A 17052-nucleotide genomic window follows, 5' to 3' on the forward strand; every position below is an offset into this window, starting at 1 on the left:
AAACGGCAGGGAGAGCAATGTTTTCTGAGGGGAAACAGAATATGTGGCCTTGGAAGGATCCTCAGGAAGGTGATTTGATCGAATCAGCAGTTTGACTGGACCACTCAAGAGTAAGTGTCGCTTAGCAAGCATGAGTCTCAGGAGAATCACAGAGAAACTCAGCCAAAGAGGAATGTTGATTCCCATCGATATTTTTCTTACCTGCATTTTTAGAGCAGAAGATGGAATAAACCTCTTTTGGAAACTGTTTTTGTCAACTGATATATATTTGGCATATCCAGGGCATAATCCAACAATTACACAGAGACACGGGATTAGAATACTTAAAAGTAATTTCCCTGGATCTCTAAAGTGATTATCTGTGTCTCCCACAGACTATACTTATAGACAGCACTTAACATATTATTCTGCAACTTTGAAAGTTCAAACATCTCAATTTACATGCCATAAGAATTCGCAACATCCGCAGCTATTGTTTATCCAGGGCAAATCTGCTTGACCTTTCAGCTTGAACGCAAGGGCAGGGTTTTGGAAGTCTGCAAAACCGACTTATAAAGGGCAGTAGAGCCAATAGGGCAGGTGAAAACTCAGCTCTTACCATTGTGGTTTGAGTGAGAGAAAAGTTTTTTTATCTAATCAGATGCTTAAGACAGAGGACAGGGTTGCAAGGCGAGAGCAGCCAATACCACAACCTGTAATCCATTCTTTCCCTGTCCATTGGAGGTATCCTTGTTTTCATGGGACGAGATGCATGACGTGATACCTTGCTACAGCAATTAATAAAGACAAGAAGCCTGAATTACATTTAATCGAACAATATGCAGTGCCAACACTTTTTGACTGTACTTAACATTGAAATTACATGCTAGCGGCAATTAGCTCATTAATGCAGGCAAACACAAGGGGAGAGATAATGTACTGATGCCTGTTTAACACATGGTCTCACACACACACACACACACACACACACACACACACACCTTCCCTGCTCTGTGATTTTACATATCTACATCTCATATTCTGAAGCCCCTTTAGCCTCTTGCAACATTCGCCTGGTTGAATAGTCGCATCTCAATTGGATTAACGTGACTGTGTGAATGTCAACAAGCTCCACAGCAACAATTAACACCAAACTCTAATTGTGCGCCTGTGTTTGTGTGCGTTCACGTCTGTGGTGAAGACAAATGACTCAATGAATGAATAAATTCTGCGTGAAACGTGTGTGCCCAAGCAAAACAACAACATATTTAAAGGATCAGTATGAGGAAGGAGCGTGATGTTTCTGTAATCTGCATTTTCCACATGGACAGCAATTACTGGGTATTGTCCTTGAGTTATAAAAAGGTCAAAGCATCTTAATTAACATGTCACAAAAAAATCTGTAACATCCTCAGCTCTCTTGACCTTTCAGCTTGAACACAAGAGCACTCAACTGATTATACTACATTTTCTTGGGTTAAAACTCCTCTGAGTATATGAAACCCACATTTACTGTACACACAGGCTCAGATTCCACTCATCTACTGATAAAAAGTATGTTTGTTCCCACCAGAATTTCTCCTGTTGAACACTACTAGAAAACTCAAATTATAAATAGCTGGCATAGTGCCAATGTGGGAGATGAGCAAAAGATAAAATTGTATAAATGTGTTTGCGTGTATAAACCCTTTACCACCTTTGGTTCAAAGTGAAATTTCATATCTCCCCTCCATCTCTACATCATGTTTACCTTAATGATGACCGATTATACTGCTATGAGCTTTGTGTACTTGAGACTCCATCATTGTACTTGAAAGTAAAATGCCCAGGTAATTTAGGAGTTTGGGAATGTAGACACTTAATTTATCTTAGCTGTTTTTTCCTTCAACAAATACAATTCTTCAGACTACATTGCATTTAATTAGTAATGCATTCTAACATTTGCCATTGAAATAATTACTGATCAATTAATCAATTAAAGCCTATGAAATACAAAACGCACGCAATTGACAAGGTCAATTTTCACAGCACAACCCAATTAAATTGAGTGTTTCAATCAATACTTAAATAATCATATAAATGATCTCACTCAAGAATTGAGTAAAACAAAATAATACTGTATACTGCACTGTATCTAGAATTTCTTGTTCTTGCTCCTGCTTTACCTGCATTACTCAACAAATGGCCAAACAAAATTCAGAAGAGTCGACATAATAATTCTGTACAACTTAAAAGCTTTATTGGAGAGCAGTTAACTCTATCCAGTAGAAACTTAAAATGGGTTGTCCTGATCTTCTGACAACAGGCCCGAGAATATGAGCATGCCCACATAGTCGAGAGTCGTATGCTCAGTCTGTTCATTATGTGGTTCCTGTTGCATGGATGACTACTCATGTGTTCATGGTTCAGTGTCCAAATGATCATTATCAAATTTAGGACACAAATATTTGGTTAGAACAATAATCCTTGATGCAGTTGTCTGTAGCAAAACATCCAATAAAGACAGGTACTGTTACACAACACATATTCCATTTGTTTAATTTTTCCTTTTATAAAAGGTAGAAGAGCTCCTTTAAAGTAAAAAAATATTTAATAAGAAATCAGCAGGAGAAAAAATAGTAACATGTATAAAAACAGTGCTATTTGATTAAATAGTTCTATTTTATTTTTTATAAAGCCTTTGTTTTTAAACAAAGCAAAATTTCTGCCAGAGGAGATGGTTCCAATATATTCTCGATCAAAAGAGGAAATCGATGCCATGTTTACTTTTCACTCATTGTGATAGCTGTCAGCCAGAAGCCAAGAGGATTTATTCACTGAAATGTACATGCATTCCTCAGTAGGCTGAAGCATCAGAAAGGGATCTGCTTATTCTGGGCTGAGATCCAGAGTACAGACACTATAAAACTAGAGTCATGCAAAATTAATTGTAACAAGGACACTGAAAAATGAGTGTTATCTGCAAACTGCATACTATATTACTGCCTCCTACTCATATTTGTAATATGTGGTTTACCCAAAACAAGTCAAGGCCAAAGAATTAAAACTAATGATAATGAGCGGACATTTACGCCTAGATAGAGCGGCACAATTTACATTTATTTGTATTATATTTCTCTACATTCATTAATTAGATTTAGAGAAGGAAATTGTGCTTGGCAGCACTATCCTGGAAAAAACAGGGTAAAAACCAGAAACCTAAAAGGATTCCAAGAAGTAATTTTTTAAAGCAGAGCTTTTGCTGCCACAGGGCATAAATATACAAACATTAGCACTGCCATAAAAGGAATGAGCGGGGTCACCAGGAACTAATCTAAAAAGTGTGTAAAAGGATGGTGAATTTTATTGCATTTTCACATGTAAATCCCAAGAGTTTCATTCAGATCAATCGGCTTTTGACACATCTCTCTAGGTAGCAGTTACAATATGCAAACAAGAATTATTGGTTTGAATCCCCATATAGAGATAAGGTGAGCCTCTGTGGCAAATAGGATTTAGGAGGAAATCTCAGCTGGACTCATTTGGTTGATAGAAACACAGTGGTGGGGCCATTAAACAGTAAAACAGCTGTCTTTATTTGGAGGCTGACAGATGAGGGAGTCATCTTTATTCACAGCCTTCCTTGTCAAATGGAACGAATCTTTGCATGGCCTGCTTTTCCTTCTTTCTCGCCATGTGCATCATTATGCATTATGGAACAGAAGAAGCCTCTCCAGACTTTATAATTAATAACAATGGTGTAATCAAATTAAGGACCGTCTTCTCCTCTTTTGTTTTTTTTTGTTTTTTTTTTGTGGTGTAATGATTGTTTGGCCCTAATGAGTTTGCTCCATAGCCTCCACCCTGCATTGATCACTAAACACCACTGTGACACCCAGGGAGCTTTTGATAATGAGGTTAGAGGGAGAGAATAGGGCGAGTCATCAAATGGGGTGAGGATGACAGTGCAGTCCGAAGGATCAGTCTCTCTGCAGGGTGGTGACACAGGTGCAGTGGGATGCCATTTAGAGGTACTAAGGCAAGTAGTGAGGTTGAAATGACACAGGAGTGAATGTGGAACGAGGGACTTAAGTAATCAAGGTGGGACCACAGCAGCGGGGAGAGTTGGAGGGTCATGTCAAAGACTGAGACAGCCGAGAACATAACACGGGATGAGTCAGACGGGTGGGGATACATGGGGTTTAGAGGTATAAAGCAAGACAAAAAGGACACACTTGGCTATATTTAGTTTTCATATTATGGTGCGAGTCAAAGTAGAAAATACAGGAGCATGGTAACCAGTGGCCTGCAGAAAACAGGCCGGTCATGTTACCTGCTAACGGGCGCACACAGTTTCAAACTAAGCTCAGTGTACATTTTAGAATCATCTTTCGCATAAATGCACGACCAGATAAGGATCACATGTCTGGCGCCTAGTGACCCTTAAGGTCCCCAACTCTTCTTGCCGGCTGGATTGAAAAGCAAGTGGATAGAGTCAGTAGGCATGTCTAATTCCGAACAGTGAGTTTGGTCATGACAGCCTGGCGACAGGCCAGACAGGTGTAGTGGGATTGACCCTTTTAAATGAAGAGTGATGCTGGTCAGAGTAAGGTCTGAAATGAATTATAAAAAAAAAGAAAACAGCTCCATTGAAACATAAAAAACAATGAGGCAAATAGAAAGTAGCAATGAAATATATAACACTAAGAACCAGCACTGCAAAAAACCAACAGACCACAAATCAAGTCAGTTTTCAATAGGTATATTCAACCAACCAAGCAAACAGGTAACACTGGTGTGTATGTGAGTTTGCAGGTGTAACTCGTCCCGCAGTCTAAGAGTGGCACCACACCCAGTAAAAGTCTGTTCTGTTTTTTCCACAAAACGAAAGATCAGTTCAGTTCAATCCAGTTTCCCAAAAATAAAAGACAGACAAATCAGGAGTCCGGTTTTACCGTGGATCACCACAGATCAAATGAAACAAGGAAATCAAGAATTGGAATAAAAGCATCCGCAATCACAGTTCAGTGAACAGTGAATATTTACAATATATATACCAGGTACTCACGGTACCATTGATCAGTCAGTCGTGTTTGCATGCTTGAATATCATCTATCTTTGGCTCAGAGGCAAAGTGGCACGGACCTAATTTGAAATGTAGTGTAATCAGTGTTCTGTTCATTCCTACAGTAATTAATTTCCTGACATTAATCATTTCTTATCTTCTTATTCTTTCTTTTAAAAATAGATTAAGGGCATTAGCTAGCCGTTTCTTGTTTACAGTGGAAGTGATGAACATTACGATGATGTGTTATTGCACCTAAGTAGTAGAGCAATAATATGAGTCAAGCTCAAGACACAAAACAACATATAATACACCTTCACAGTTTTTCAAGGTTTTATTGCAGGCTATTCATTGTATGTTGAGAGCTACTGGTTGTTGAAGCACTACTGTGTTATCAGGTCATGACTAAGAGAGTCCTTTACATTTGACCAAGGATGCACAACTCTGTATGTGTGTGTGTGTGTGTGTGTGTGTGTGTGTGTGTGTGTGTGTGTGTGTGTGTGTGTGTGTGTGTGTGTGTGTGTGTGTGTGTGTGTGTGTGTGTGTACACATGTTTTTGATACAGCTTTGGGCCTTTTTCGAGTATAAACATTGACCTTGTCGGGAACAGTAGTCCTCATTGGGACCAAAGCCCGGTCCTAATGAGGCAAAACATAACATTTCTCAGGTCCTGGTTAAGGTAAGGGGTAGCGTGAATTGAGGTTAGGCCTGAATCGGTGTGGTCAAGATTAGGGTCAGGGTTTGGGTTATGCTTTCCACAATGAATTTAAGTCAATGCAATATCCAAACAAGGATAGCTGCGCAAACTTCTGTGTGTGTGTGTGTGTGTTTCCATAATTCTCGAGAGTTTATTTTCTCAGTTATTCATTCCCTGCAGGACTTGATTAAATGTGACACTGACAGAAACTTGAACCCAATCAACGTCCTCTCTGTGCTTTTTTTAATAAGTGTGTGTCTGAAGACAATATGCCTATATAATGAACACCACAGTAATTATCTTGGCCAATAATCTATTTGAGAGAGGATAATGAAAAGATCAGTTGTAACTCATGATCTCGCTTTACTTCTGTCACTGACCCTAACTCTGATCCTTTAACATTTAACATCTACAACACCAACACTTCCCTTTGTGCAATACTGTGTGAAAAAAAACACCTATATATTTACATTTTCAGGTTTAGTTTTAGCCCTCAGTCCTAATGGGCTCCGCATGCAATGTTTCATGCTAGCTATTCACAATTGTGGGGCAAGCAATTGAAGAAAATTACTCAATCACAATTCAATTCACATTTAATACATGATTTTTCTCTGTGAGGCAGAGGAAGAGATTCAGACGCAACTTGGGCAAGTCATGGCAAATTATTCCTCTGTTGATCTTAAACTGCTACAGCGCAATATACATGTGACAACACAGCTTCAGAGGAAGCTTGCTGAGGAAGATATGGGGCTGATCAAAGGCTATCAGTGCAACGAGCTAAGCCAACCCAACTGAAGTCGCTTTTGCAATTGCTGTCTGCTGTGGAAAGTCACAAAACGAGAGACGAGCAAGGCCATTTAGCAGGTAGGGACCAAGACACTGACTGGGGCTCAGGCAGAGAGCCCTAACCAAACACCTATATACTCCTACAGCTCAGCATGCTACTTCTAATTAAAGAAGCTGTCACGTCCCATTGATCAGATTGCAACCCTCCAGTTGGCCTCCCAGGGACCAAGCAACACTATATGTGAGAAGATTCACCATAATCCTGAGACACGTACACTTATCTCTTGTACAGAGTGCTAGGAAAGCAAGAGAGAGGGAGCAAGGTTGTAGAAAGAGAGTTAGGGGAAGAGAGAGAATCAGAGAAAGAGAGAGGAGTGGAAAGGGGATGTGAGAATGCTAGGCAGGGAAAGAATGCAGATTCTCAGAGAGACGAAAACGAGATGGCGCAAGAGCACAAAAATAGAGGGAATTTCAGTGGTTAGGGGAGAAGGCAGAGGAACAAGAGAGAGACGTTCTGCTCTCGATGTTTTTGAATGTGAGCAAAGCCCCTGGATTAATCAGGCTAAGTCATGGAGCCACTGGGGGCATCTGTTCTGTTTAGCCCTGTTCAGATTGTTGCACTTGCCAGTGGGCTAAAAGATCCACTCATATTCACCCCAAAGCCTCATTGCAGTCTGCAAAATGCCCCTCACCAGAATGTGCGTCTCATGATAGTAAATGCAAGATATAATTTAGACTTTGCTGTTAATGCACACACACACACACACATATGAAATGCTTGCATATTTCAGAACTAACACGATTTTGAAAGAGGCCAGGATCCTCCTGGTGGCAATGGCAGGTAGTGGCACCTCAGTGGGCAGTTGAAAGACTTGCTGTCAACTAGGGCGAAACAAATTTCCTGTTTTTTTTTTCACGACAAGTCAGTCTGACATTAAAATCAGTCAGTCATTAAGTCTGTTTTAGGATGGTTGTTGAGCAACCATGTTCTACTTTTTTATTTTTCATTCATTTTATTTAATTATATACGTCAAGGAGGCTGACTTTGCCTGTTTTGAAATGAAAAGGAACAAAAATACACTCTGTTAGTATTGCAGGAAGTTAATTGTGGTATGTAAACAAAATTTTGTAAACACAGGCTTGAGTTTAGTTTAGTCACATTTAGCCACTACAATAAAAAATAATATTCTGAAAAAAGTCGGCTACATGTTTTCACATTTTTATTGTATTTACAAGTTTGTTCGTTTTTCACTGTTTTGCCTGTTTTTCACTTTTTCATGACATCTAAGCAGCAGCCGAGTGAAACTGACACTGACATAGTTATATGGTGTAAATATTAAAATACTTGATGAAAAAATATGGTGTGCTCTGGTAGCGTACTGGTTCAGACACATGCCATATAACCTCATCTGCAGTTCAAATTCCTCATCTCCTTTTCCCTTTATTTTTTTCCTGTCATATCTACACTGTCCTTATAATGCTTTAGGGGATTATAATGCCCAAAAAACATATTTTTAAAAAATTCAATTCTGAAAATAACTTTTACATTTACTCCACCCATTGCGTCAGACCACTAGAGTGCCACAGGAGTGCCAGTAGATGCCACAGGAGACCACAGGCCACATAAGACTTAAAAAATTGATTTGGATGTGAGTTCTTTCATTTGAACCTTATTTGTCATCTCACCTTATTTAATTAGTGGCTCGATTATAAGGTATCTTTCAAACTCTGGCTTTTAACACAAGTATAAAATGTAGCGATATAACACACACGATTGTACGTACACAAGAGGGTGTTGTTGGTTAGCAATGAACAGACCGTGCTCTGCACCAATCACAGGTGAAAAAGCGTCATTTTAAGTGTATGGTCTTGTTTAATTCGTGTTTCTATAAATGTAAAAATCCAGCTTTCAAATGCAGTTCAAGCTGTGTTTATGAAGCAAGCAGTGTCCCTCTCTCGCTTTCCTTTTTGTAGTTTCTTCCAGAATCACAAAGTAAATGACCTCCCTCAGGCTAGAGAATGCCCCTTTGGTACTAACAAGTCTAGGTCGAATGTATGGTCAATGTGAAAAAAATTGAGGGCAAAGTTGAAAACGACTATTTTCAATGGAAAGTGGTCGTTTGACAAAAGTAGACGAAAGTAGTCGTGGAAAGCAGTAGTATATCAATTGCCAAGCTGCTGCTCCGCACTGCTAAAATCCCGGTTTTATAACTGTGACATCGCCTAACAAAATCACCATACACCTAAGTTAAAGACAACGGCTGTGCAGTGATCTCAGCTATATTTACCTGTAAAATGATCACTCAGATTGAAATTTACAAGTTCATTCACATCTCTGTCAACTGCCGTGCAGTCAGGTGACCGAGATGCATAAAGAGGTGTGCCTGCGGAGGGAAAGCCCAACTTCTTGCTTGTGGGGCTATACTGGCAACTGTCTTGTTCGGAAAGTAGCTAAGGTTTTTCCAAAAAGTCGCTAGATTTGTCTCTAGGTGGCCCCTAAGGTTTGCATACGCCAAGTTGGCAACACTTCCTGTAAATGGTAGCAAACTGCCTTTAACAAAGCTTTTAGGGAATTGTAACAATGAACAGACATTTATTCAATTTTTGCTCACAATTCTGAGCAATTAGTTTAGCTTCAAAAAATTGCAACAGCTGCTTGTTAGCTACTGACAAGTTAGCTTACAGCTTGGAAAACTAGACATACTTAAAAAGGGACATGGACAATTGGGTTTCTGCACGTTTAGACACATTCACGCATTTGTTGGTATGCACATTCTGCAAGTATATTCACGAACATGGGCATGGGGATGACAACATATGCAGATCTTTGCAGCCTTTGCAGCCCTCCCAACAGCTCCCATGATCCCGACAGTGGTTACGTAAGGTTCAGTAGGAAGAAGAAAGCTACTTCAATTAACGTTAATGAGCTAAAATGAATCATGTTAGCAGGGCTCACTGGTGGTGAGTCACTGACTGGAGCCATTAACACAGACTGAGCGAGAAAGCTCATAATCAACCTAGCCCCCTGTTCGTGCTGACATATACTACACTATAATAGCTTACCACACAGAACAAACCATCACCTCAGAGAGCAACATGTCAGGGTATGCTGACCATGCCTTATTTCATTTGGTGTGAATTTGAGCTGTATGTTTTGTCTGCGCTTTCATGGATCTAAAGAGCCGGTATAACAGTGAGTCTGAACAGAACATTTTGCTTCAGACAAAGACAGCTGGCAGATGTTTAAATACACTGTTGTCTAACTCAAGCATAAGGACCTAAATTAAGCGGGAGCCACACATGAAAAAAAAAAAAAAAAAGAAGAAGAAGAATTAATTTAATTTCTTGAACAAAAAAAAAAAAAAAATCTATCCCAATGTTTAGAGCAAGACACCCTGTGATCAAACATCAGTATCTTCACAGCAGGAGTTTTTTGCAGATGCTAAACTCTTGCCTGCAGCAGAAAAGAACCCTGTCACATTTCACATCAGAAAAATCTGCTACTTTACTCAATTTTCATTGATGTCAATATGAGAAATAGTCTTTTGATGCACCCCCGGATATACATCCTCAGGCACACACACATACATATAAGTATATACATGCATAGACAAGCACTGAGGTGGGAGGAGGTGTTAAATCTCCTAGCCTACGTCTCCTTCCTCCCCACCCTCACTCTTGGGTTTTGTTATCAATTGTGCCCAGCTCTCCCAGGGCTCTGTAATTTCCAAATAAATAAATCATTAGTGGCTACAGAATGAGGATTAATCACTGGCTGCTGCTGCTGCTGCTGCTGCTGCTGCTGCTTCTGCCTCTCCGTGGGAGTGTACAGTCACTCCCACCACATTCACATCAAGCCCCATCAGTAGCAACAAGCAGGGCTACGTCGATTGGCAGCGCTGACTGTGGGAGATTAGAAGTGGCAACCTGGAACCTCCACATAATGCTCATTTCAGCTCCCTCTCTTTCTCTCTATCAGACACTCTTTTTTCACTTTTTGATCATTCTGCCTCTCTCAGATTAATTCAGGCTTTATTAAGAAGCAACTGTAGCAGAACCTTACTATATTTATAGTATTTTCATATGTGGGGTTTATCTATAATGAAAATCTGGGATTTGTGGATGATCTAACTTTGAGGGAAACATGGTGATAGCCATTTTTAAGAGCTCTGTGTAATTGAGTCACTGAGTAGAGGAGGTTGGTGGGGTAAGGAGGGACTGATGCAGAGAGAAAGAAGAGGTTGTGGGGGTGGGGGTTGGGGGTCGGTGGGGGGGGCAGGTTAGAGAAGGCTGGGGAAGAATAAGTGCTCCGCTGGATTGAAGCGGAGAGAAACAAGCCCAACTAATTGCTCAAAGAACACTCAGGCTACTAGAACAGGTAATGGACTGTTTGATTTCTCAAAATCAAATGGTCCTTTGATGTACCGTGGATTGATTACATCTGCGCAGAGTGAATATTAATGTTATAGTAGCACTTATCAAAACCAGCTTTACAAAGTGGTTTACAAAAAGCAGTATGAACAGGTAAAATAAAACCGTGTTAATGAAAATAGTACAAGACAAAAGAATTTCAAATCAGTGCAAGTGCAAGAATAAGTGCAATATTGATATAGTATGTACCAAAACAACACAAGTTAAATATAAGAAAATATATCATAAATATATAATATATATTTAAAAATATATATTTAAAAGTATTTTCAATAGAATTACATGATTTTAAAAAGATAGATTTTGAATGAATGGCAGGGAATTCCAGCACCGCTAATTTTTTTTCTATGGGTTATTCTGTGTAGTAAACAATACAAGATAAAGTCATTTATAAACATGGAACTCCCAACACACCATGAAAAACAAATTCATATTTTAACCGAGTGAATCTCTTGCATTGTTTTGTTTCAGGGGTGTTGTGGCAGTGTTGTGCATTGTGACAGACATTCATTTTTTTCCAATTACGTATTTCTTAGTCGTTGAAATTTAAGACGCATTGTTTTAGCACACTTTCTGTGATCACTTTTGTATTTTGTGATGAATCATTTGTTGGTAAATAGAGTCTGAAACAAGACTCTTATTGGTTTATCTCACACATTTGAGAAAGCAAACACTTGCTGTAAACTCTACACATTGTTTAGATATGTCATGATACCAGAAATTTGGTAGTTGGTACCAGTACCATTGAAATTCCACAATTCTTAAAACCAAATTCAATACCACGGCACACACATACATATACAAATGCACACAAACACACACACACAACCCTCTATATAGTCAGTGTGCAAGCAGTAGTTTAAATTTAAATTTTGTGAAAATATTAATTTAAAAGAACAACATCATATTTTAACAGACTGGGGATTAGTGAAGGTAGCCTACTATTGTTGTGAGCTATCGTTGTGTTAGCCTGAACAAGGTAATGTTCGCCTTTGTGAACACTGTGTGTGGAGCATTGCTACAACATATGCCAGCTTTCGCTATTCGCAAACAATAACGGGAACATTTCATGCTATGAACATTTTGACGACATGTTAATGCAAAGTTAACAACTAAAGCTCACTCACCCCCAATTCTCTGTAAGGATCTGGAAGCCTTTCTTCAAGGTGCTTTTGTGAGCTTGAGAAGTGCTCCTCCTTCCCCTGTTCATTCAAAATGCAATGCGACAACGTTTGCATACTTGATTTTGGTTGTCTGTAACTTGACCCTGATTATCCGCCTTAAACCCAACGAGTCTCGGTGTGTTTTTTTCCACAAGTTGTAGCGGACCTGTTGCTGCACCTGCTCTTCCCACCACCATCCCACGTGTTGATGTTATTGTTACTGTGTCTGCCTTCCTTCTTCTTCTTTCCTTTGCATTTAACATCAGACTAGGACCCTTGTAGGGTCCCAGAAGAATCACATCTCCAGTACCCACAAAATCTGTGGTACCTTTGGTACCTATGGTACTTTAGAAAAACAAGTACAGTTACATTTTCAAAATTTTGGCATTGATTTTGGTACCAAAGTATCGGTTCTCATGACATCCATAACATAGTCTGCAGTTACAAATACTGAAATTAATGCAAAAAAGTTTTATACTGCAGGCCTACTTACAAATTGCTGTATATAGAGCAATTGTGTTATTTTAGCTGATCTCAGTGCAAACAGAATAGATTAAATCGTGAATGTCACAGCAACTCAATAAGGTTTTCAGTTTACCCAAGCAGAGGAATAGCTGGTTGCATCAAAACAGCTTCTATAAATTTAGTCAACCACTTTGAAAATTTTAACATTACAGCACAACCGAAACTGGCATAAGTTTATATAATAAGCTCCTTGAAATAGTGACAAAATTTCCATTTGTGTCCACGTGTGCTACATTGCACCCATCACTATCACAAATCTTATATCACAGATACTAGAGAGGGGTGAGCCAGCATGACATGAGCCAGCAGGTTTCTATCCAGGGTTACAGGACTGCAGGGCAGGAGTGGTCCAGCTGAGTGTAATCATCCATCAGTTCTCATTCTTAGGAACGAAGTGTCCGACAAACAAATTATCCCCTCACATATGAATATGTCTTGATGAAGGAACAACTTGACAACCTATACAAAACATGATAAGTAACGTTTTATTTCCAATAAAAGTTCATAATAATTTTGGTGCAGCATTCATCTAAATGTCTATGTGTTGTTAATGTTTGTTTTATAAATCAACTTTAATTGACAGATTATAAGTAGCTATGTAACCAATTTTGGCTGAAAGCAAGCAGTATTATTAAAAATGTGTGATGCTATAGATGCCACCATTCTATAGGCACATGTTGGAGACATAATAAATAAAATCCTATCAGGATATGTACCAGCTGTTACCAACAGAGGGTAACTTCTCTTTTCTCAATGAACTGGCCAACTACACAGCTCTGTAGCAAACGAAGTAAGTGGATTTGAACTGTTGTGTTGGACTGGCATAGGGTGAAGATGTACATACCAGACAAGCAGGGTACAACAGCCGTCAATACAGTCACCCCTATTACTCAGCGGCAAAGATCGACAGAATATCTCATGTCATCTTGTTCAGCATTGACTGGTAACTGGTGCAGAAAAGTAGCACTCTTTTCATACTTTCTCCCTCGCTTGCCGTATCCTAACTCCTGTTGTTTGGTTTCTGCTCTTGTCAAGAAACAGCATATCTTCTACTGTGGTCATGTAGCTATTAACATGGAACAGGAGAAACTTATTTTAGAGGCGTAAAAATATCCTGGCCTCTATGACCAACAGTCTTAGCATTCTAAAGATAATATTAAAAAAAAACATTTCCTGGTAAACAGTAGAGATAGATGATTAAAAAAAAAAAAAAAAACCACACACACACAAAATAACATACAAACAACTCCTGAATCTAGGGCAATGCTCCAAATTTACTCAGTATGCTAAATATATTGCTTTAAATACTGTGCAGTCCAGCTCCAGTGGGTACTAGGGACGTCAACTGATGCAAGCTGTGCTGTGGTGGTGGTCTGTTTTGGACGTAAGATTTCAGATTGTGATGCAAGAATTAATTCAAACAGTCAACAGTTGAGATACATAAAGCACAGAAAGGTTCTTTCTTCTCTTTTTTTGTTGAAAGATCTAGTTAAAGGCTAAATTTGTGTCCATAGTCGCAACACTGAGGGTGATGACTGCAAGGTTATGCAAGACTATAGGTACAGTATATTATATTATTCAACTATAACTGTCAGACGCCAGGCTGTAAATCCCACCAGGCACCTCTTTCATACTCGAGCATTATTTGACTCATTCCGCACAATCGTAGGATAGCACAAGATTCAATGAGAAAGGCTGTCTATGGTCTAGAGCCAGCCAGAGAGACAGACACATAAAATACATAGACAGTCTGGCAGTTCCAGGCCAGTACACCTCTAACCAGGAACAAATGACTGACATGTGAAGCCATTCAGAGGCCACACAGTCAACAACAAAATGCGACTTCTTACAGCTTTTAAACTGAGCGCTGAGACTGTTTACCTTCACCAAACCCACTGTGGTGAACTTTGTCTGGCCTTGCAGTAATCTCGTTGTTAAAAAAAAAAAAAAAAAAAAAAACTGTACAGATTTTGACAGCAGTAGCTGTAGTCAACAAACACACAGTACATGCGCGCACTGTCATCTTTGAAGTAACAGACAGTAGAAATTGAGATTTGACGGTAATTAATGCCAATGAGTACCAATGAGTACCTTCTATTCTCTTGCATCAGGGTTTACATTAGTGCGGCTTTAACTAAACCAGGGCTGATTAATAAATCTGACACATCACAAGAACAAACTGCTGCTATAGAATGCCAGTGAAAAGAAGAAAGACAAACATTTTCTAACATTATTATGCTGTGGATGGAAACTCAACACTTCCTGTTGTTATTTTACAACTAAAGCCTCCCAGGAAAGACAATTAATTATGGCTATTGTTGTGATTTTGCCACAGGAAGTGCTGAGTGATAGTCACTAGGGGCAGCTGAGGTTAGAGGTTCATCTATATTTGGAAATTTTGCGCTGACACATATTTAAAAATGACTGGTCTGATGATTGGAACTCCGCACAGTGATTATTATCTTTTCGTTTGCAGCTGTAAAGATATAAAAAAAGAATATTGTGTAGTATATCTTTAAACATTAAAGATGATTAATTAACTGTTAAATGAGCTTTCTGGGTGCTGTGAAAACATGCTGTTTTGATCACTAATGTTTTCTTAGTTATGTGAAGTTGTTCTATCAAAGCCTATATCATCAAAGCATATAACGGCCATGAGCTGTGCTTTGGTTGTCTGTTTGCTAAATGTGATCCAGCAACACTAATGGATTGGAATTCTGCTAGTGTAGAAAAGCTTGAAGTTGGCGTAAAGTCTTGTAGACAACAAAAGACACTGACAAGGACATGACACACACAACAGACTATATTAGATCAATGAATAAAAGGATTTTTCAAGTGCATCCATATGTGCATGTACTCTATGTGCGTTTGGATGAGAAAGGCCCAGACATTGGTCAAAATAGGAAAAGTCAGTGTATATGGGTGCAAGCAGACACACACATACACAACACTTACATGCTCTGCTCCGACGTGTCTATTTCTTCAGCCATCCTTATATATACCGGCAGGTCTGTTTATTGTCTAAGCCCTTAAAAAAAATCATTACGTGTAGAAGCTATCAGGCTTCCATTTTCTTATCATCTAGCCAAGTTCTGTGTTCTGCTCCCTTCAGAGATCTCTGTCCCTCCCTTGCCCTCTCTCTCTGTTCCTCTCTATATCTGTAATCCTCTCTCTGCCTCTCTCTCCTTTTGTTTTTCTTTGTGCCCATGCAGACGTCAGAATGTCAAATGACAGGGAAGGAGAAGAGACAGAAACGATAGCCTCTATATTAAGGGAAGAACAACAGTGAGAGAACATCTAATTACTCTTATGAGCTTATGCCAGGCACACTGTGTGAATCCTAAACACAATGCACCATTGACATTCTGCCCCGAGACAGAAGCCAAAAAGGGAGAATAGATAGGGGAAAAGGACTAAGTGGTGAATGAAGAACAACTCAGTCAGGGAGAAAAGGCAGGGGTGGTAGGGAGAGGGAGGAGTTTGGGGAAGGGAGTGATGGAGGGAGAGGAGAAACTGCAGGGAGCACAGAGAAGGGTAGAGAGGAGGAAGAGAAAAAGAGACCAGGCACTAGCTTGTAGTGAAGAGAAGATAAATTTCAATTATCATCAGCTAACATATCACACCAAGTTTGTACCAGAATTCACTCTGCTTGACTTGAATGGCAGGGCAACTCCACTTCTCTCTAATCTTCTGATAGAGCATGTATCACAGGCACTCAGAGACGTCATTCAACTGGACGACAGTGGCAATGTGGTGTTTTTCTCTGCACGTCTGCTGTCTCCCTTGTCCTCTATGTGCTTTCAAGTCACATACAGTGTACAAATTAGTGTGTACAGTAACATGTAACAGCCCCACCTCACCTCCACCCATCCCACCCACACACTCAGACACGGCACACATAGGCCATTCCTCCTCTATATTTTGTCGGAGGAGCATGCACGGCGTGTCTCAGTGGAACTCTGGCTACATTGTCAATTCAATCAATGCTCCCACAAGGCCAGACACATGCCCTGGCTTGCCGAGCATTAAGAGCTAAAAAGAGGGCTCAGTGAATCTGATACAAACAGACACACAAGGAGGAAGACTATAGATAATATGTGCTGGTTCACTTTTGCTTGTATTATTGTGTGGAAAAAAATATTGGTTTTCACATCGGTGCCACAAAGACCATGCAAAACCCGTCAGGTGAAGTGTCAAAGTATTTTTGTGAGTGCTGCAAAACATCATCTTATTTCTTCATCAAGCTGGCAGAAAAACCTCAACTGCAATAAAAAATTTAGCATCCATCATACATACTATACTATATGTTCTACAAAATCAGCTTAGATCTGATCCACATAAGTCTCTGACCTTCAGTGAAAGATTCTATTAAATGAGTTCTCTCAATGACATTGTCTTTTGTGATATATCACTCATCAGAAGCCATC

The sequence above is a fragment of the Xiphias gladius genome, chromosome 7, assembly GCF_016859285.1.
Source record: "Xiphias gladius isolate SHS-SW01 ecotype Sanya breed wild chromosome 7, ASM1685928v1, whole genome shotgun sequence".
Classification (NCBI taxonomy): Eukaryota; Metazoa; Chordata; class Actinopteri; order Istiophoriformes; family Xiphiidae; genus Xiphias; species Xiphias gladius.